The sequence below is a fragment of the Pipistrellus kuhlii genome, unplaced genomic scaffold (assembly GCF_014108245.1).
Source record: "Pipistrellus kuhlii isolate mPipKuh1 unplaced genomic scaffold, mPipKuh1.p scaffold_m20_p_37, whole genome shotgun sequence".
NCBI classification, from domain to species: domain Eukaryota; kingdom Metazoa; phylum Chordata; class Mammalia; order Chiroptera; family Vespertilionidae; genus Pipistrellus; species Pipistrellus kuhlii.
Genome location: NW_023425537.1, coordinates 1030246 through 1050905, shown reverse-complemented (window position 1 = coordinate 1050905; position 20660 = coordinate 1030246). Strand labels below are relative to the sequence as shown.

At 57.2% G+C, this 20660-nt stretch overlaps 1 long non-coding RNA gene across 3 annotated transcripts in view; it reads right to left on the bottom strand.

Annotated features, from left to right (window-relative positions):
* Positions 1-441: 441 nt before the first annotated feature.
* Positions 442-20660, bottom strand: part of LOC123651102 — a 111079-nt gene continuing 90860 nt past the window's right edge. Inside the window, exons 1-2 of one of the 3 annotated variants that reach the window (XR_006739581.1) lie at positions 19128-19389; positions 442-1615 (exon numbers count right to left, since the gene is read on the bottom strand). This is a non-coding gene — a long non-coding RNA (uncharacterized LOC123651102). The other 2 variants (XR_006739583.1, XR_006739582.1) reach the window with 2 other exon arrangements.

Below are 20660 nucleotides of genomic sequence, written 5' to 3'. Positions count from 1 at the left end.
CACATGGACAACTCAGGTGCATGCCTTTGACTGGAAACCAACCCAAGGCCCTTCCGTCTGCACTGGTTTCTAACCACTGAGCCAACCAGCCGGGCGGCAATGCAAACTCTTGAATGACTTGGGCTTCTTGGGAAGGTCTAGCTGGGCAGCTGCTGGGGAGACTTCTCCTGCCTACTTGCAATAAACCAGCATTTATGGAGTTAAGGTAAGTGGGTCTCTGTCCCTTGACACCCAAAGGAACTGAACTGATACAACAAGCCTGGCTGCCTGTCATGGGAGGATGGCGAAAGCCCACGGACAAGCCTTGCAGGAAACCTACTCCAGAGATTCCCACCCTTTGTTCTGTGTCCAACCTGAGACGCTGAGAAGGACCCTTTGGCTCCACTGAGAGGACACTGAAGTCACTAAATGGTCACACAAACACATCACCTGCAACACAGGGAAGATACACAGGTCTCGCTTTAATCCTTTCTTTCTTACAAAGGCAAGCCATCCATTCACTGTGGACATTGCGAGTACAGACCTGCTTGGCCATGCATTGTGGCCAAGGCTGACATGAGTAGACATCTAGGACGTATTTCCGTCCATGCCTATGGCGGCTACAGAGCGAACGAAATGAACAGGACTTGTGTCGCATGAGGCCCAATCCACTGGCGGGTGTGTGGTCATCAGACGCTCCGGAGGAAGAGGGTCCGCCAAGAGGGTCCGCCATAAATTCCACCAGCGCCGGCAGCCGGATGGTCCATAAAGAAGCCCCAAGTTCTGGTGTGGACCCCAAGGGCCACCTGAGAGGAGAGGGTCTTGCCGCTGGCTCAACAGAAGGCAGCCGGACTAAACAACAGAGTCATTTTCTGCTCCTCCAGATGTCTACCCGTGTGTGATCCCGGCCGAGACGGTTGGGCATAGAGAATGCCAGCCTTCAGGACCCAGCTCCCCCGCCGGAGTCCCTGCCAGGGTCCCCGAGCACCCGAGGAACGTCCTGCACCGATCAGCATCCCTCTGGAACCCATGCGACCAGACCCGAGTAGACGAGAAGGAAGCCGCCTCCAAGCCGTGCGCGCAGCAGCACACCCGTGTCTTGAGAAGCAGGAACAAAAAACACAGATCCTGCTTGACCTGAGTGTAGTTAACAATTTATTCTGTATCCGCCAGAAGATGCGGGAGCAAACAGGAATCGCTGCGCAGCAGGCGTGGAGGTGGGGGGCAAAGAGGGGTGGGGTTCCTGGATGGGAGCAGGGGAGCCTTCGGAGCCCGTGGCTGCAGAGGAAGCGTTTTCCATAAGAAGAAGCAAGGTCTGGGACACCGGTGTCTTCTCCGTAGGTTGCCCCCAGCAACGATGCGTCCCCCATTGCATGCAGGTCATCACTCCCACTGTTTCTCAGGGCGGGGGTCTTTGCTTTCTCCTCGAATGTCTTCTCAAACCCAGAACCTTCTTTAGATGTTCTCCAAAGTAAGATTTCTCCATCCCACGCAGAGTTCTTGCCTTTTAAGGGATGGTTGCATGGGAGCCAGGACGTTCAGGGGGCGCCTGGTGGCACACGTTGGCTCCAGGAGGCATCCTGGTGGGTGGTGAGGGTGAGGAAGGGCCACCCTTTGCCCATCCTGCTTCCCAAGCCTGCGGAGCAAAACACAGCATTGGAGTGAGAACCTGCTGTCAGCGCCTCCAGCAGATGGCTTCCCACAGTGAGCGTCACTTCCCTGCTTCCCTCCCTGAGAGTCTAGCTGCTGAGGAGACGCTGCTTCTAAAAGTTGGGGGTGGGGTGGGATATTTATCCATTTCAAGCAACTCCCTGGACACTGAGTCACCACCGGGAGCCTTTCACACAAATCCCACCGCTACACCCATAGCTGATTTATTAAAAACAAAAAAACAACCACCACTGAACCCAGCCAGCCCAGAGGAAGTGGAAAAATCTGTTTTCGGCAGGCCACCGGAATATGTCTGTGAGATGTGGGGTGGGGAGTGTGGAGGTATTAGATCACCCACTTTACAAACAGGGAAACTGAGGCACAGAGGGTGCTAATGTTCTCAGTAGAGGATGGCAAGGGTCTGGTCCCTAATCCTAATGTTCCCTTCAGCCGGCATCTCTCTGCTCTAGCAAGTCCCTTAAAACAGTTAATTAGGAAACCACCAGAGTGGGTAGGGGTCCCTCTGAGGAAAGGGGAAGGCATCGTTTAACACGTTTCTCCTTCCCTAATGCCGATGGCAAACAGGCAGAGATGGCCCGCCAGCCTGGCTCCGTGGCTGAGCATCGACCTAAGAACCAGAAGAACACCGTTTCCTTCCGGGTCAGGGCACATGCCTGGGCTGTAGGCTGGATCCCCAGTAGAGAGTGTGCAGGAGGCAGCTGATCAATTATTCTCTCTCATCATTGATGTTTCTATCTCTCTCTCCCTCTCCCTTCCTCTCTGAAATCAATCAAATTATATATATATATAAAAAAAAAAAAAAAAAAAAAGAATTGTGGGGCTGTCTTACTGTCCCTGTTAGGATGGAACCCCCTGGAAGGAGTGAGAGTTTGCAGATGAGTCACCTACCCAAGGGCACTCCAGGTGGCTCTCTGATTGGGGGCCAGGGGCCATCGTATGTCTTCGCCCAGGGGTTGCCTGGGCCTTCCAGACACTCTTTCCTCTGGACCCGAAAGCATCCCCCACACCCCCACACTGTGCTCACGTTCCTCTGGTCCCCCCTCCCTCCCGGGCAGCGGCCCTCTCCGCTGGCTCCCACAGGGCCCAGGGCCCCGGGAGACGCACGCAGCTCGCCAATTAATTGGCAGCCGCCAGGTGAATCACACAGGGACTTCCTTCTTGTTGCCCGGCAACCGCATGCACTTGGCAGTGGGACATTAAACACAGAGGGGAATGTTGGGAGGGACTTGCAAAATAAAATGAAAAGCAAAACATACAACACCCCAGACTCATTGAGACATGGGGGGGGGGGGGTGCGCGCGTTGGGGAGCGGGGTGGAGACCAGGGAATCGGCCCAGCAGTCTAAGCAGAGCCCAACTCTCCCTCCCCCACCCCCTCCCCCATTCCTCTGGGTGCGTGGTTTATATGTGGCCGGAGACACGCCTCTGTGAGCCTGGAGAAAGGCAACGGGGGGCACACGGATTAACAGGCGCCGAGGGAGCTGAGAGATTACCTAGAAACACACCGCCCACAGGGTTTACGAGGCTGGCTGCGGGCACGGATCTGCTGTTTTCACGTCTCCACTGGGCACCCCTGCCCAGGCTAAGTCACTCTGCCACCTCTAGGGCAGGAACGCCTTCCCCCCAATCCTCCTCCCTCCCTCCGCCCCCCCTCCCGAATGTGTTTGTGTCTGTTGCTATGGCCACTGGGAGCTGTGCTCTTCAGACCTGCCTCTGGCCTCTCTGAAAACCCCGGGGACAGAGTGAAGTGTGTGCACGTTCTGTCTGGGGACGAGGGAAGGGAGGACAGTGACAAGGGGGCCACTGCAGTAGGCTGGATATTAGCCCCCCAAAGACAACCAGGCCTTGATCCCTGCGACCTTGAACGCTGCGTCTGACAGCGAAAGGGACTGTGCGGGTGGAAGCGAGGGCTCTGGAGCTGCAGGGATTATTACCCTGGATTATCCAGGGGGACCCACTCGTGATCACAAGTCTTCATAAGAAAGAGGGAGGCAGTCCTAGCTGGTTTGGCTCAGTGGATGGAGCGTGAACCTATGGACTGAAGGGTCCCCGGTTCGATTCTGGTCAAGGGTGCATACCTCGGTGCAGGCTCAATCCCCAGACCCAGACCAGGCCTTGCAACCACTATATATATTTATATGTCCCCCTTCCTTCCACTCCCTCTAAAAATCAATGAAAAAATATCTTCGGGTGAGGATTAACAAAAAATAAGTAAATAAAAATAAATTCCCTATTTAAAAACAAGAAAGAGGGAGGGAGGCAGAGGAAGACCTGACCGGGAGGCTAGAGGGACCCCAGGACAGGAATCACGAGGCAAGGCGACCAGGAGGCTCCAGAGCTGGAAAGGCAAAAAAGTGGATTCTTCCCCAGAGACACCAGAAGGAGCCAGCCCTGAGGGTGCCTTGGCTTTAGCCCAGTGGAACTGGCCCCCAGAACTACAGCAGCATAGATGTGAGCTGCTTTACACCCCTAAACTCATGGTAGCTTTACAGCAGCCACGGAACCCCACTGTTGTGCATCAGGGCACACGGGGTCTCTGTGCCCCACAGGTCTGTGGAAGGGGGTGTCACAGCAAGCACACGGGCAGGATTGGGCTGAGGCTGGCCAGAAGGGGCGAGGTCCAGAATTCGGCGTAGGAAGGTCCCACAGATGCCCTACCGCCTCAGAGGGCAAAGGGCGGGTCTCTGAGACCAACTTGAGGCAGGAAGCAGCCCAGGCTCTGAAGGGGCCTTGAAATTGTTATCATTCGCGACTGTAACTTGGCTCCATCTCTGAAAGCTTCTGTTTCGTCATCTGCAAAATGGAGATAATATCTGCCTAGCAGAGCTTTTCGGATTAAGGGAGATACCGTATGAAAAGTACATGGCACAAGGCAGATGCCAAATAAATTATAACTCTGAGGAGGATTCTGTCGGCAGTTCCTTACTCCAATTCTTGTTCTCCCTTTTCTACTTAGAATCAGAACTCTTGCCGAGACCGGTTTGGCTCAATGGATAGAGCGTCGGCTTGGGGACTGAAGGGTCCCGGGTTCGATTCCGGTCAAGGGCATGTACGTTGGTTGCGGGCACATCCCCGGTAGGGGGTGTGCAAGAGGCAGCTGGTCGATGTTTCTCTCTCATCGACGTTTCTAGCTATCTCTTTCCCTTCCTCTCTGTAAAAAAATCAATAAAATATATTTTTTTAAAAATAAAAATAAAAATAAATTTTAAAAAAAGAAACAGAACTCGATTTCTGGTGGACATACTGAGGCCCAGAGTCAAAAGACTTCGTTTCCCAGCCTCCCTTGCAGCTAGCTATGGCCATGTGACTAAGATCTGGTCAAAGAGACTTAAGCAAGGGTTGTGGGACCTCTGGGGAGGCCGTTCAAAAGGTGTTGGCAAGAGCCCGATTGTTACCTCTCTGCCTTTCCTTCCTTCTGCCTTCTGTGAGGACATGATGGCTGGTGCTCCAGCAGCTGTCCTGGTCTACTAGAGACGCTGAAAATGGGAGTCCTGTGGGAAGGTAATTTAATAGGAAGAGGGAAGCCTGGGTCCCTGAAGACTGAACTGCTACACTCGCCCTGGATGGCCTTTTTCTGGATATCTGCTGTGTGAGCAAGAATGCTCTGTGACTTAACAGTGAAGTCACTATGATTGTAGAGTTTTCTAGAAACCACAATGGATTCATTCTACCACAGCTCTAGAAAAAGGAACCCGTCCAGAGGAGAGCTTCTCAAAGTGCAGTCCGCCTTCAGCAGCACCTGGGAACTCTAGATATGCAACTTCTCAGGCCCCACCCCAACTCACTGCATCACACAGGCCAAGAGCCGCTGAGCATGGCAGAGGCCGGCAGGCCCGGAGGGGACACTGCCCCCAGTGGGGGAAGCGGGAACATATCTGAACTTGACCCTGGGGAGGACACACGCTGCTCCCAAGCAGAAACTGTAACCAGCAGGACGGGGGCAGGCTTGGGAACGGACAGGTAGCTGCCAGGCAGGGTGACTGGATGGAGCAGGATTCCTGGTGGCTGTGTCACCTCACTTCCCATCAGAACAGGGTGGACACCTTCCCTGCCTCCAGGAATAGCCACACAGAGCCTCTGTTTCCTCCCCTCATAAACCCAGGGCCCTGGGAGCCAGCTCCCACGAGGCGCTGCACACATGAGCTCACACCAGCCGGGGCGCTGCCTTCAGGAAGGCGGGACATGGCGACGGCCTGTTGAGAAACGGGAGCACCAGTCCGTAACCTCCTCAGGCGCTGAAACCAGAATCCTCCCACAGGGCTGCGCTCCGAGCAAGGACAGGCTTCCCGTTCTTTCCACGGAGCCTGGAAATCAGCTCTGTGAGGCGTGCGTAGCTGGGTCGGAGCATAAAGGGAGGAAAGGATGATCGGAGAACCGGGGAACAAGGAGAGAAGGAGAGCGGAGTGGGATGATGCTCTGGCTCCTGGAAAAGGCAGGTGAAGTCACCTGTGAATTCTCTATCCTGCTGGGACCAGCTCTTGCCTTTGCCGTTTCATTCGCAGCCTTCCCCTGATGAAATGCTGAACCAAGCTTTCCCTGGTCCCCTTTGGCCCAAACCATTAAGTCAAGGCTGTCGCTGGGGGAAGCAGGAGGAAGGTGGGAGGAAAAGAGGAGAAGAGGAGGAAGAGGAAGAAAAAAGGAGGAAGGGGAGGAGGTGAGGAAGAAAGAGGAGAGAGAGAAGACATGGAGGGCAGGAGGAGAGGAAGGCAGAGGGACTGGAGAACAGATGAGAGAAAAGCCTGCAGGGTAAACCAAGCACCAGGATAGACTGGCCTCTCCTCTCCTCCCTCTCTCAGCTCCAACTGGGAAGTCGGGGAACAGGTATGAGTTTGTAGTCCACATGGAAAAAGCCAGGTCCCAGGGACCCCTGGGAGGCTAAGGCCCCGTGGGATGGCACCTCTGGCATCTTCCACCGAAGGCAGCGGGTTGGAGCAGGCAGGAGAACCCCACTGCTCTGTGCCAGCGGAACCCGAGGCAAGGACACCGTCCCGTTTCTGTTCCTGGGGACGTCTGTTCCCGGCAACCAATTAGACCGAACAAGAAAGGACCTGGCTTCTGGCATCAGCCAGCTCACAGCTCCCCACTTCCTCTCCCCTCCCATCGCCCTTCCCCATGGGGCCCAAATACAGCTCCCGCTTGACTGAAACCCCTGGGCTCCCTCCAGCCTGCAAACCCCCTGCGCAAATGTTCTGACTCCTGCAGATGTGCTAAACAATAACCCTTAGAAAGCTTCCAGATGTGCTGCGTGCACGCTGTTGTTTCTCGGCTCCTGTCCCCAGAGGCCTACGTGTGATGTCCAGCATCCTGACGGCCCAGATGGAACCGGGGGCGGCCAAGGGGCATTGCCGGGGGCCGGCGGGGAAGGGGCCCCTCCTCCAGATCACACTCACCCATCCATCCGCCCACCGACTCGCCCCCTGCAAAGATGCGACCTTCTTCTTCCCTTGAGATTCTCCCATCATCCCCCATGCCCTGTTCCTTCCCCTCGTAGGGGTCCGATCTACATCCTTGGCTTGTGTACCACCGTCACTCAGAAGACCTCCCACGGGCTGCAAAGGAGCAAGTCTGAGATTCCCAAAGGGGAACCCTCCAGGCTGTGTCTTCTCTGAGCCCCCACCTCCTGTCTCCCTTCAACTTCGTAGACGAGCGGCCTTTGCGACACAAAGTCAAGGGCAAAATGGCACAGAGCACCCCTTCTTTTTTTTCTTCTTTTTTTAAAAAATATATTTTATTGATTTTTTTACAGTGAGGAAGAGAGAGGGGTAGGGTTAGAAACATCGATGAGAGAGAATCATCGATCAGCTGCCTCTTGCACACCCCTTACTGGGGATGTGCCCGCAACCAAGGTACATGCCCTTGACCAGAATAGAACCCTTCAGTCCACAGGCCGACACTCTATCCACTGAACCAAACTGGTTTCGGCCAGAGCACCCCTTCTACGTACGATGTTGAGTAACCACCTCAGGAGCCGGACCAGCCAGAGCAAAGGAATAGAGTTTGAGACTTGCCAAGCCCTCCCTACCCGCCGGGGCTGGTGGCCTCTGGCCCACTGAGAGGTAACTGCCAACAGGCAGCCTGTGCACACACAGCCACACACGCACGCTGCCCAGCACGCACACCTGAGGGTCCAGGATTCTTTGCACAAGGTGGCGCCGGGCCCTTTGATGCTCGCCGGATGTGTTCCCATTGGGTGAGAACCAGACCTCAATAAACCCGGCTCTATCAGAGGCCGGTGGTTTGCGATTGCCCCGGCCTGTTATCTCCGCGGTTCAGGGTGGGGCTGGTTTGCGGTTCTCCGCTGGAAAAGCATTAACTTCTAGGCGGATCAAAGCCCCTTCCGAACCGGGCCGGCCTGGATCCCTTGTTTTTATCTGCGGAAGACTGTTCCTAAGATGGACTTTCGAGATAACAGGGACCCTAGTCCCAGACTCCCTCTGCCCTCTCCATACCACACGGCACGTCCCTCAGGGGCCACCTAATGGCCCCGCACAAGACCCTTCTCTGCTCTTTCTCGGGGTGAAGAGACGATGTTCAATTTCTGTTTACCTTTGGAAATGGGGGGCTGGCCAGAGAGTGCCAGCCCTGCTCCCAACAACCGAGGGTGGACCAGGGGGACCCCCTCTCTGCCTGTGCCAGCGAGGGGAGTCCAGAGAGTTGGGCATCTGCTACACTTTTTCCTCAGGAGGGATGGACAGACAGATCCCCGCCTGGTCCCTGCAGTCCCGTCTACTGTCCACCCAGATGTCTAAGGGCTGGCTGTCAGCCCACAGTGAGGACACGGCGGGACCCCTGAGCTGCCTGGATTTGGGGCACCCAGAGAGGCTGCCCATCAATCCTGGGAGAAGAGCATGTGCACTCAAGGACTGTGGGTGCTGCAGGCTTCGGGGCCTCCTGGGGGTTCCTGCACTCGGCCAAGGTCTGTTGGGAGCAGCTGGAGGCGTGCTATGGCTGCCATGGTTTTCTTCTCTGTGTTCAGAGTACCGAGCGTAGTGTCTGGTCCTGAGGATGCACATGGGTGGGTGGGTGGATGGATGGATGGGTAGGTGGATGCATGAGTGGGGGGATGGATGGATGGATGGATGGATGGATCAATAAATGGAAGGAAGGAAGGAAGGAAGGAAGGAGGGAAGGAAGGAAGGAAAGAAGGAAGGAAGGATCAATAGATGGATGGATGGACAGACGGACAGCTGGATGAATGGACAAACCAGTAAATGAACCAGTATAAGCTGGTTATCTCACAGTGTGGGAGGGAGGCAGGACATGGATACTCATTCCTACCGATGGGCAAACACCTTAGCTTAACGAGATGGAGTCAGATTGAGGTTCAAGTCCCAGAACCTGGGCAAGCTGCCTCTCTAACCCTCTGTAAAGCAGGCACACCGGGTGTACCGACTCCATGGCAGGGCCGTCGGGAGGCCTGGGCTCAATACTAAAGGCTCACAGTGGTATTGGTCATCATCACTGCCCTTCCCCTGAGCACGCGCTCTATCAGCAGACCCAGGCGGCCGGCTTCCCAGGAAGGACAGACCGGGAGCCACTGCCTTGGTTATTCTCCCGGCACAGACCACAGCCACAGAGTGAAAACCCTCCCTCCCGTCCTCCTCCCGCGGGTGATTTTTTCCCCTTTTTAAATCAGTAAGGTTGTTCCTAGTATTTAGATTAACCTTAACTCAACTCCTTCCACAAAGTCTGAGACCTCCATACGCGGGGAGGAGGCGAGGAGGCCCGGAGTCTCACCCACCGACCACCGGCCGCTCAAGGAGCCCCCTGTGCACAATGCAGTTCCCCTCGGACCGCGCCCACGAGAAGCCAACCTCTGGCTTTGCCGGTGTTTAACCCTGAAATGCACAGATACCCTTTGCCTTCCACTCCACTGTCTTTCCCTTGCTTCTCATCCTTCTGTGTCCCCTCTGCCTCGAACCCCTGGCTCTCCCGTCTATCTCACTCTCATTACAGGCCCTACAGCCTCAAGAGCCAGGCTGGGCCATCCCCAGGGGTAGGGATGCTTGCAGGACTCGGCCTGGACTGCCTGGCCCCGATCCCAGCCCCAGACCCAGCCCGGCCCGCACATGGTTTGGGTGCCAAGGTGACGAGGGAAGCCGGGCCTCGGCACCCTCCGGTCACGGCGAGGCCAGGCTGTTCCTCAAGGCTGCAGCTGGGCTCTGGAAGGCCCCGGGAGGTCAGGCAGCGAGTTCACGGGACAGGCCACCCACACGGCACATCAGCATCCTCAGGACCGCCGGGCTGTCCCCGGGGCCAGCACAGTGCTGGCCCTTGGCCCTGACTCGGAACACTCCACCATATGGCCTCCCTCGGGGAGGATGCGAGGAGGAAAAGAAATACGCCAGGACCAGAGGAGCCTGGCCTCTCTCCGGGAGGGCGGCGGGCACGGTCCCCGGCCGGTGTCCGTAAAAGAAACGGGCGACTCCGACAGCCAGGGTCCCGGATGAGGTCAGGTCTCCCTCTCGGCAGCCCCCAGATGTTCCCAGGGTTTTTGATCTGCACTTCAAATACGCTGGACCTGGGGTTACCTCACACCCTTCTAATTAAAGGCCCCAACTGGACGTTCATGTTTGCAGGGAGAGGTCTGACCAGCGTGCAGGCAGCCACGGAGGAGGAGAAGGGATGTCTGTTGCCCTCCCTCCTTCTCCCCTCCACCCCGCACACCCCGGCTTCTCTCTCTCCTTCCCTCTAAAAGTAAAGGGGGGTGGGGGTGCTGTGTTGCAAACAAAATCCTGGCTGCCTCAGCCTCCAGGTCCCTGGAGCCGGCCTCAGTTCTGTTGAGAGCTTTTCTCTTTTCGCAGGCCCCATGGACACGGGTCCCGGTCCGCCCCGGTCGGTCTGGATGGGGGTGGGGGTGGAGGGGAGCTGCGTGAGGCTCTGGGAATTGAGAAGAAAGAGGCAAAGACCAGAGCCTCTGGCACAGCTGCCAAGGCGAGAGCCCGAACGCCTGGTCTGGGCGGAAGGCAGCCTTCCCAGGTGCCTGGGCGTGCTGGGACTTGCTGGGAACCACAGCCCTGGCTGGCTGGCAGACCGGGGTGGACAATGGGGCCCAGAATTCACAGGGACAGCCGAAGGAGGGGCCCCAGCGGGGGGGGGGAGGGGGGGGGAAGGGGGAGGTTTCAGGGAATCACATAAATTAAAGACAGAGAGGATGTCAGGCCACCTTCACTTCCTTCCTCCCCTAATGGGAATTATCCCATTAGCCCCGAGCTTCCTCCAGGCTGACTTTAAATGATTCCTGTAATGGGGATCTCAACCCATAGCCTGCCCCCACTCCCACCCCTGTCCCACGTGACAACTAGGAGAGCTAAGAAGGGCTCTTAAAGGGACAGTCGCAAAAAGATACCAGTTCCATCTACTTCACACCGAATCCTTTCCCGAAACCTTTCCCACCGCTGCAGTATCGCCCTTTCACCATTGATTCCCACTTACGGGAACTTATTGGGAGAAAATCGGCAGGCATATGGTGACAGGTTCCATCACAATCCCATCAGAAAATAATAAAAAGAAGAAAAGATAGTCACAATGGAAACGTTATCTTATGTGGCAAAAGGGACCTGATAGGTGGAATTAAATGAAGGGTCTTTTTTTTAAAAAATCATGTTTTTATTGATTTTTAGAGAGAAAGAAAGGGAGAGGGGGAGAGAGATAGAAACATTGACCGGCTGCCTCCTGCACACCCCCTTCTGGGGATTGAGACCAAAATTTGGGCATGTGCCCTGACCGGGAATTGAACTGGTGACCTTTCGGTGCATGGAATGATGGTCCATCAGCTGAGCCACCCTGGCCAGGCTAAAGTAAGGCTCTCAACGTGAGGAGATGGTCCTGAATTAGCCAGACGGGCCCTACCTACAATCACAGGTGTCCTGATAGGAAGGTGGAGGGAGACTCGCTCACAGAGAGAAGAGCGTGGTGTGACCACAAAGATAGAGACTAGACCTCGCACACTGCAGCTGCAGTCCAGGCGTGCCCACAGCTCCCAGAAGCCGGAGCAGCCGGGATGCCTCTCTCAGAGCCTCCGGGAGGAACTGGCTCTGTCCACAACCAGATCTTAGCCCCCAGGTCATGTCAGGGGCTAAAACCAAGTTTCATTTCTGGTTCCAGGCTTCTATTAATAGCACTTCATGACAGAGAACTGTCATGTGTCACTGTAAACCATACAGGTGGTCACTAGTGATCACAGTCCCACACGCTAGCACCGCACGACTGTCATCAGAGCCTCCGTTCACAACAAAAGAAAAAAAAAAAAAACATTGGAAGAAATCAAAGAACTGCTAAACAGCAAATAACAAGCCAGAAAAATCAAAGCACTACTAAAAAAAGAATTGTGTTATAGACCCACAAGGAAATACTAAGCAACCATAGAAACACTGAAATAAAATTTAAAAAAAAAAAGATTGCTGTCCTACCACTGAGCATGGATCTTAACTATTTTTCTTGCCTTTTTCTATATTTTCCTGATGGTACACCTCTTGTAACTACTTCTGTGGGCATAAGCCGCACACGTATTTGCAGGGTGGTGAGCGGGGTGAGGACTTCTGATCCCCTTCCAGAAACGGAGGAGCAGACACTGCGGACAATTTGGTGGAGACAGTTCCTCCGGTCAGAGAGGCCGGGGCTGGTACCTTTCTGGGCTCCGAAGACGCCATGTCTCCCGGCCAAAGGGTTCCTTCTCCTCGGGGCACACCTCCGCTGGGCAGCACCCCGGCCCTGGCCTCCCTCCTCACAAGGCTTCTTTCTTCTCTGCGTCGGCTCCCCTCCTCTTCTCGTCCGGGGACTTGCCGCTGGACCCTGAACCAACTCCTTCTGCACAGACCCCTCTCCTAAAGGAGGCCACGCTGAGGTTCCAGGTGGACACAGGGTCTGGGGTTCCCCTAGAATTCAGGCCACGAAAGGTGGCTCCCCCCACACCCCCAAGTTTCAGCAACTTCACCAAGTCTCCTTTGGCTTCTCTAGGTCCCAGAGAGCAATCCCTTCTGGAAGTTCCCAGAGGCAGACAGCGTCTCCCTACAAGAATGAGTTCCCAACCATTAAGAGTCACCAATGTGTTAGACGGGGTGACTTCTGGAGAGATCAAAGTCTCCATCCCTGAAGGGTTAGACTTAGAGCAAGAGACGCCCAACTGGAAAGGCTGGGGGAGGCCTGGGTCTGGGTGAGAGATGGGATTGGCTGGTCAAAAAGAATTTGGGCCGAAACCGATTTGGCTCAGTGGCTAGAGAGCATCAGTCTGCGGACTGGAAGTTCCAAGGTTCGATTCCGGTTAAGGGCATGTACATTGGTTGCAGGCACATCCCCAGTAGGGGGTGTGCAAGAGGCAGCTGGTCGATGTTTCTCTCTCATTGACGTTTCTGGCTATCTCTCTCCCTTCCTCTCTGTGGAAAATCAATAAAATATATTTAAAAAAAAAAAAAAAGAGCTGAAACCGGTTTGGCTCAGCGGTAGAGCGTCGGTCTGCGGACTGAAAGGTCCCGGGTTCAATTCTGGTTAAGGGCATGTACATTGGTTGCGGGCACATCCCCGGTGGGGGGTGTGCAAGAGGCAGCTGGTCAATGTTTCTCTCTCATCAACGTTTCTAGCTCTCTATCTCTCTCCCTTCCTCTCTGAAAAAAAACAATAAAATAAAAAATTAAAAAATTAAAAAAAGCCAATAGTTATTTCTTAAAAAAAGAAGAAGAATTTGGTTTTATGACTATAAGCAAGGATTACATGCCCAATCGACTCAGCAAGGCCTGGGCCTACAAGAGGCTCCCCACGCATGCTCCCTGGCCATCGGGACTTCCCTGACACCTCAACATGCCCCCCTTCAATGAGTGCACAGAACACGACACGGAAAAAGAAACCAGGGTTCGGACGAGAGGTACGCCCAGGGATGCTTTGTCCAGAACCTTCTTCACATCCTGCGCCACGGGAGATGATCTGACACGCCCACGGGCCCCTCTCCTCTGGGACGGCAGGAAGGTGACCGACCAGGACAAATCCCATGACAGCAGACACCTCACTCCGTGCCCCACGATTGTGTGGACTGAGAAAGGGACTCCGTGCCGCCAGCGTGTCTGCCCGGGCAGCCCGGGGTCCCCGGGGAAAGCCGAAGCGATAAGGCCCTGGGAGCTGTTCTGGCTCCTGCCGGGCCCGAGAGGAAAGGCAGGGCAGCCATTCTGGGCCGCGGCCGAGGCGGGCCTCCATGCAGGCTGAGCCGGCACTGAAGCACACCCACCGGGCGGTGACGAGTCGGCTGTGGGAGGCCCCGGACGCTCTTAAGCCACAGGTGGGTGCCCGTAAAGCCACCTCGGGAAGGAGCACAGACCTCAGGCCCCGCTTGGCTGCTAATCGCCCTAAGCACCCGGGGTCCACCCCCGATCTGGGTGGCCCTTCCCACTCCCTGGGCCTCGTTACGTGCCCGGGGATCTCAGCTGGCCTCCCACAGACCCTGCCGAGGCAGCGGGGCCGGTGTCCTCGTTCCCGCCTCGCAGATGGGAGCCTGCCGGGCGGTTGGAGGGCTTGTGAGGGCCACCCGGGGAGTCCGCGTCCCGATGGCCAGCCCGGCGCTCCTCCGCAGACCGGGCCGGCACACGGCGGCCCGCCCCCTCTGTACGCCCGCGAGCTCCTCAGGGCTTTTCCCAGGTGGCATCAAGGACCAGGGGCTAGCTCCCCGCTGGGCATCCCTAAGGTCACTGGGAGCCTGACCTGCTAAAACGCCCACCTCTTCCTGTTCGGTCAGCCTCCCGCCCCTGCTCGGCGGTTTGGAGTGGAAGGGCATCAACCAGGCCGGGCAGCAGGGCTTGTGCCCAGGCTGGGCCTTCCCCGCAATGCCTTCTGGGATGGGGGGGAGGGGAGGAGGGAGCCGCCCCCGTGTGTTTACCAGACGTGGAGAAAGGAAGAGGGCAAAGCAGAGCTGATGGGAACGCACAGCTCCCCCCAGCCAGGCCCAGGCCTCCCAGCGTGCCCTGCAGAGGCCTCAGCGCTGGGCCCTGGACTCTAGGCTGCCTGAAGCGGCCTTGGGGAGCGGGCGGGGAGGATCAGGGAAGATGGAGCAAGAACTCCGCCCTCCTCCAGCCCCAGGTCAGTGAGGCCGGAGTTCACGGTGCCCGGGTCAGAGGCCTCCGTGGGAGCGGGCAGAGTTCCTTTCTGGTGGGGCCCCTGCACCAGCCCGACAGGGCCCCAGGGCACTCCCTGCAGGTCTGCCTGAGCCCCAGGCCCAGCCCCTGCAGGCGGCGTGCGGAACGGGCCTGCTCATCCTCGGCCCACTCCTGCAATGCCCAGGTTCGGGCTGACCCGGCAGCTCGGGTTTCGCCTCGCCAGGCCGTTTTCCTGTCCTCTCCCGCACCCCCTGCACCCTCCAGGGGCACCCGGGAGACCCTGTGCCCCCAGGAGCACCGTGGCTCCGCCGCGTCCGGGTCAGGCCCGAGAGGAGCCACGGCAGGCGGGCGGGCGGCGGCGGAGGGTGTGCAGGCAGCAGAGGGTGTGCAGGCGACAGAGAGCCAGGCGGCCGGCAGCGATGTAGGCCGGCGTCCGGTCGGTTCCCATGACACTCTCACTGGCGGCGTTAACAGCTAACCGCGGCCCAGACAGGTGCTGGCGGCCCGGCCCGCCGAGCTCTTGCTTAGGGTTCAGAGTGAGTCACTTCCCTGCTCCAGTTTGCTGCAGGCTGACTCACCCACAGGGGCCCGGCCCCCACACCCGCTCGCTCGCACAGATGGCCTTCATGTCCCTACCTCCGACCACCCAGCTCCAGGTCGGCTGTGCCCAGAGGCCCTGATCCTCACCGTGGAAACCAAACAGCACCCCCGGAACCCCCCATGTCCCAGCCTCTGCCTCTCCCCCCAACCACCCCTTCCTTCAACTGAGTTTGTGAGTCCGTCCTTCCTCTCTCTCTCGTGATCTCCTTGACAAACTGTCTTCATTCACAAGAGAGATGGAGAGAGAGAGAGAAAGGACACGGGACAGGCAGCACCAGGAGGAAGAGTCCTCGCAGAGAGGGAGCGGGGATTTTCTCTTCTTTCTAACCCTCCGCAAGCCTCTCCCGTCTAAGCCAGACGATAAACAGCGATGACATCAGGGGCCCGGCACCGAGGTCTCCCTGCCGGCCCGAGACTGACAGGTGGAGAAGAGATGACAGTGTTTCCAGCCTCAGAAGGTGAAAACCAAGGATGACAGCAGAGGCTGGCGCTGGGCGTGGCGGGAAACCCGACACTGCCAGCCGTTGGCCCTTCGGGTGAACTCGGCTTGTCTAGATGGGGTGATGGGGGCCCCCACAACGCCCCCACCGGCTGGCTTTGTCTGCTCCCCCAGCTCTCGGGTGTGTATGGCCCCTGGGGCTCAGGAAACCAGGGATGAGCTCCGTGGAGCCCCCGGACTTTCCGAGCTGAAGTCTGCCATCCGCTCGCTGTGCCCGGGGCTGTGGCCGGACCCGCTCAGAGCGCCAGGGCCCTTCCTGCCATGCCCGTCTTCACACATCGCCTCTGAGCGTCCACAGCACCCAGGATGCGGCTGCCAGAAGGGAGAGCCACCCCCAGGGGCTGGCTCCGGAAACCCAGTGAGTCACCAGGCCTGACCAGTGGCCGCCACGTCCCCGGGTGCAGTGGGAGGCCGGGGACTGCGCCGTGGCAGGGACACGAGCCACGGTGACTCACTTCTGGATCCGAGGGGACGTTCCGTCTGCGAGGCCTCTGGACAGCTCTGCTCCCGTCCCCGGGTGAGGTCATCGCCCCGCTGCTCGGAACTGGGACTTGCAACTGTCTCCTCCCAGGGCCCCGGCGGCCTCTGCTCTCCCAACGATGGCTGTGGCCGCAGCCAGCGCGTTAGCCCTGTGGTTTGGGGGCCAGCAGGGAGCACCCAGGGCCCGAGTTTTCAGTGCCCCCACAGCCACAGGGCCTGGGCTAACAATCTTCCAGACCTGCCCTCCTGGGAGCGTGCTCAGACAGACACAATTGCGCCTGCCCCGGTGGAAGGCAAGGTCAAAACGGCAAATCGTGTCCTCTGCCTAGAACAGTCCTGGCACATAGTGGGCCTGGATGGATGGACTGAAGGACTGATGGACGAATGGATGGATGGACGGATGGATGGATGGATGGATGAATGGATGAATGGATGAGGGGCTCACTACCATTCTATCGGTGGCAAGGAGCACCTTCTGGAATGGCATTCACGTTGGGGGTCACTGAGGAGGAAGGGGAGAGCACTGGCTAAGGCAGAGGGTGCCGTTTTCAGACAGATGGTGCCCGCACTGTAGCCTGGAAATCCCCTGGGAGTCACTCATTAACTCCCCTCCCCCGCACACAGCCTGTCAGTCACCCCCGCCAGACAGCAGGGTCAGACGCATGTCAGCAACCGCCTCTCCTCCGCAGGCCCGTCCTCCCACCGGCACCCACACGGTGTCTGCGCACCGCGTCTGTCTGTCCCAGCCCCAAAAGGAGCCGCGAGGAAGGAAGGCCCATAAACCCGAGCAGCAGGCAACAGGCCCATCCCCCCCCCCCCCCCCCTCACCGCACCTGCTGGGCCGGCAGCCCACGGTGAGATGTGCGGGTGCAGGAGCGGCCGGTGCCACGGGCGCCTTGGTTGTGGGGGATTTCTGAGAAGGTGAGGCGCACAGATGGCCACATGGGGGGAGGTGCGACCACAGAGGCAGGCGCCCAGTGAGACAGTACAGAGAGTTGATAGGTGTTTGGGCTGTTTTGCTCTTAAGCAGAAAGTGACAGGAGTTTGAGACAGAGGCTTGTGAGCACACACCTACAACTACTTGGGTTAAGAAGACTGAACCTAATGGGCGGGACCCTTGGTGGGCTGCGGAAGTCAAGACTAAAGGGGGGGAGGGGGAGGTTGTGGCTGGGAGAAGAGGGGGATCGAATCAGAAAACGGCTGTGGAGGCCGAAACCGATTTGACTCAGTGGTAGAGCGTCGGCCTGTGGACTGAAAGGTCCCAGGTTCGATTCCAGTCAAGGGCATGTACCTTGGTTGTGGGCACATCCCCGGTAGGGGGTGTGCAAGAGGCAGCCGGTCGATGTTCCTCTCTCTATCTCTATCTCTCTCCCTTCCTCTCTGTAAAAAATCAATAAAATATATTTTTTTTAAAAGAAAAAAAGAAAACGGCTGTGGAATATCTGCCAGGACTCGGTGTTCTCATGGACAGAGGCCTGACCATCACCAGCTACCTTCCTTTGAATGATCCCTGCGGAATCAGGCAAATGAGGGAGAGACGCAGAGACAGACCAGGCCTCTGTTCCAATCCAGATGATTTGTGTAGCCTCATTCAACCTCCCAGCCTCCCCTGACCACAGGGTCCTGCCATCCCATCTTACAGATGAGAAAACCGAGGCTCAGTCATTCACCAACATCATAGCCAAGACCAATAAGAAAGACAACAGCCCCCTGACATCCGAGGCACGCTCACTATGCCCCGGGCACCGTGCTAGGCTCTACGCCGTGTGTATTCTCTCATTTCAAGTCACCACACGGCAAAGGTTTTCACGATCGCTCCCGTTTTACAGAGGTGGGCACCCAAGTCCAGAGAAGTCAAGGTCAGCAGTCTGTAGCCACCCAGGGAGGAAACAGTGGAAGTGGGACTTGAACCCAGGTCTTGGAGGTGCACCCCCTTTGCCAGTGTGCTGGACCAACACCAGCCACATGACCTCCCCAGATCCAGAGCCCTGATGGGCATTCCACAGCACCCCTCGCCCAGGCTCCGCAGGAGAAACAGAGACGCTTTGCGGCCTCCAAACATGCCCACGGACGTGGCTGGACTGGCACGTACCTAGGAGCCAGACTCCCAGCCGGGAGGGCGACTGCTGGGGACGGTGGGGCCTCAACAGCTGTTGGCAGGTCCAGCCCTGCTGTCAGGCAGTGGCCCGTGCCCAAACCACGCTTATTAGGACCGGATGTCCATCTGCCATGCTCCAGAAAGCCCTGAGGTCCCCTTTAACCCCACCGTGGGTCTCTGAGCTCTTGAAGGTCAGTAGGCACAATCCACACCTTTGTGTTTCCTAGACCTGCAGGCTCTCCCTGCACAACGCAAGGCCTCCGTGCCCTGCTTCGGACCCTGCGTACAGAGACCAGGTGGAGGGAGCAGATGTGCGTGCCCCGGGCAGGGGTGACCAGAACACTCACCGTCACTCGGAATGGAGAGACAGCACAGCGAGGGGGCCGGCTCTGGCTTTGAACCCTGGCTCCCTCGCTAAATAACTCGGTGACTTTGGGCCACAAATGGTACCTTGGTTTTCTCATCTGTAGACTGGGTATCACGTGACTGACCTGTGAGAGGTGACAACACGTTCCTCTAAGTAAGAGCCCCGAGAACACAGCCTGGCTAGGAGGGCGGGTGCCTCAAGCTGAGCCTCGACTTTCCCCGATGGCTCCCGCCTGCCGGCCTCTGCTCAGGGCTGCACGCAGGAGGGTCAGGGAGGCCGGGGTGGGGGATTCTGCTGTGGGAGGAACATAACCCCAAAGCCAGGACGGCAGCAGGGGGCGGCGTAGCTCTCTTACCTGGCGCGCTCCCGGTCACCTTCCTCCCCGGCCTCACTTGGTTCGGGACAGCTGCCCAGGGTGGCCACCAGCCTCTGAGTGCACTGGAGAGAGAAGGACAGGGTGACCTCAGCACACGGGGATCATGACAGTCATGTTCCAGCGTAACGCACAGGAGGAGTGGACTCTGAGGGCCACACCGCCCCGAGGACTCAGGAGGTTACTGACGCATCGGTAGAGAGGAGAACACCCTCGACTGAGAATAAAGGGAGAAGCCCACTTCCTGTGTCAGCTGTGGACATGGTGACCGAGGGCTACTTCCTTTTTTAAAAAAATATATATTTTATTGATTTTTTTTTTTTTTTACAAAGAGGAAGGGAGAGGGATAGTTAGAAACATCGATGAGAGAGAAACATTGATCAACTGCCTCTTGCACACCCTCTACTGGGGATGTGCCCGCAACCAAGGTACATGCCCTTGACCGGAATTGAAGCTGGGCCCCTTGAGTCTGCAGGCCGACACTCTCCCCACTGAGCCAAACCGGTTAGGGCATCTCGAGGGCCACTTTCAAGAAACACAGGGTTTCCAACCTCATGTACTAGACCCAGAATAAACTAAGAGGTAAATGGGTGTTACACTCGGTAGTGGTTTCTTTCAAGTCATAACCAAACTTAAGTTCACAGGGGACCTCGACTACAAAATAACCTTTTGGCACGGTTCCGAATTGTTCTGTTTTTATTGAGTCTTTTATTCCAAGGCGGCTATGGTGACACGATTCTGAATTTCTCTATGTTCCCATCTTATGGGGCCTAAATCCATTAAATGGGGTCACACCTGGGACGGGGGGGGGGGGGGGAGGCGTCAAAATCTGTGCCTGACCCCCTACCCTGCACCCAGTACCTATCAGCTATGCTTTTGCCCCTTTACGTCGCCCCTTTACACGGGTTTCTGGAGAACGAGGTTACTCCACAGCATCCTGTGTGTCTCCTGAGAAGACGCACTGAGCGATCAGCATCCGTGGCTGTTCCTGCTAAAATATGTAATCTTTAAATCCGGCCTCTCCCCCACCCAATTCAGACACCAGGAAGAGTCGTATTTCAAAAGGTGTTTGGAGATAATGGCCCCCTTCTCAGCTTCCCCATCATTAGGCTCGGAGAAATCACTCCGGACCCTCCGTTTGGCAGACGAAGACAGAGAGAAGAAAGAGCGCGGGGAAAGGCAATACCATCAGATGTGAAACAGAAAACGCATAACCTTCCCTCACAAGGGGAAGGATTGTTTGGGTGGCGTTTTGTCCTCCGGCTGGGCGCGCACACATCGCCCGGGGCGGGGCTGGCTCCCCGGTTCTGGAGTTCCTGAGGACAGGGCCGGCTGGAGGCCCGGCCACCCCATCCGCCAACTCCAGCCCCCTCCCCGCCAACCCCAGGCACCCACGCTGGCCGGGTCCGCTTCCTCTGCCACACCCAGGGACCGACCCCAGAACCGACCTCCAATGCCACGTGGTGGGGCTCCTGACGGCAGGGCAAAGATCTTCAACTATTATTTTTTTTATCT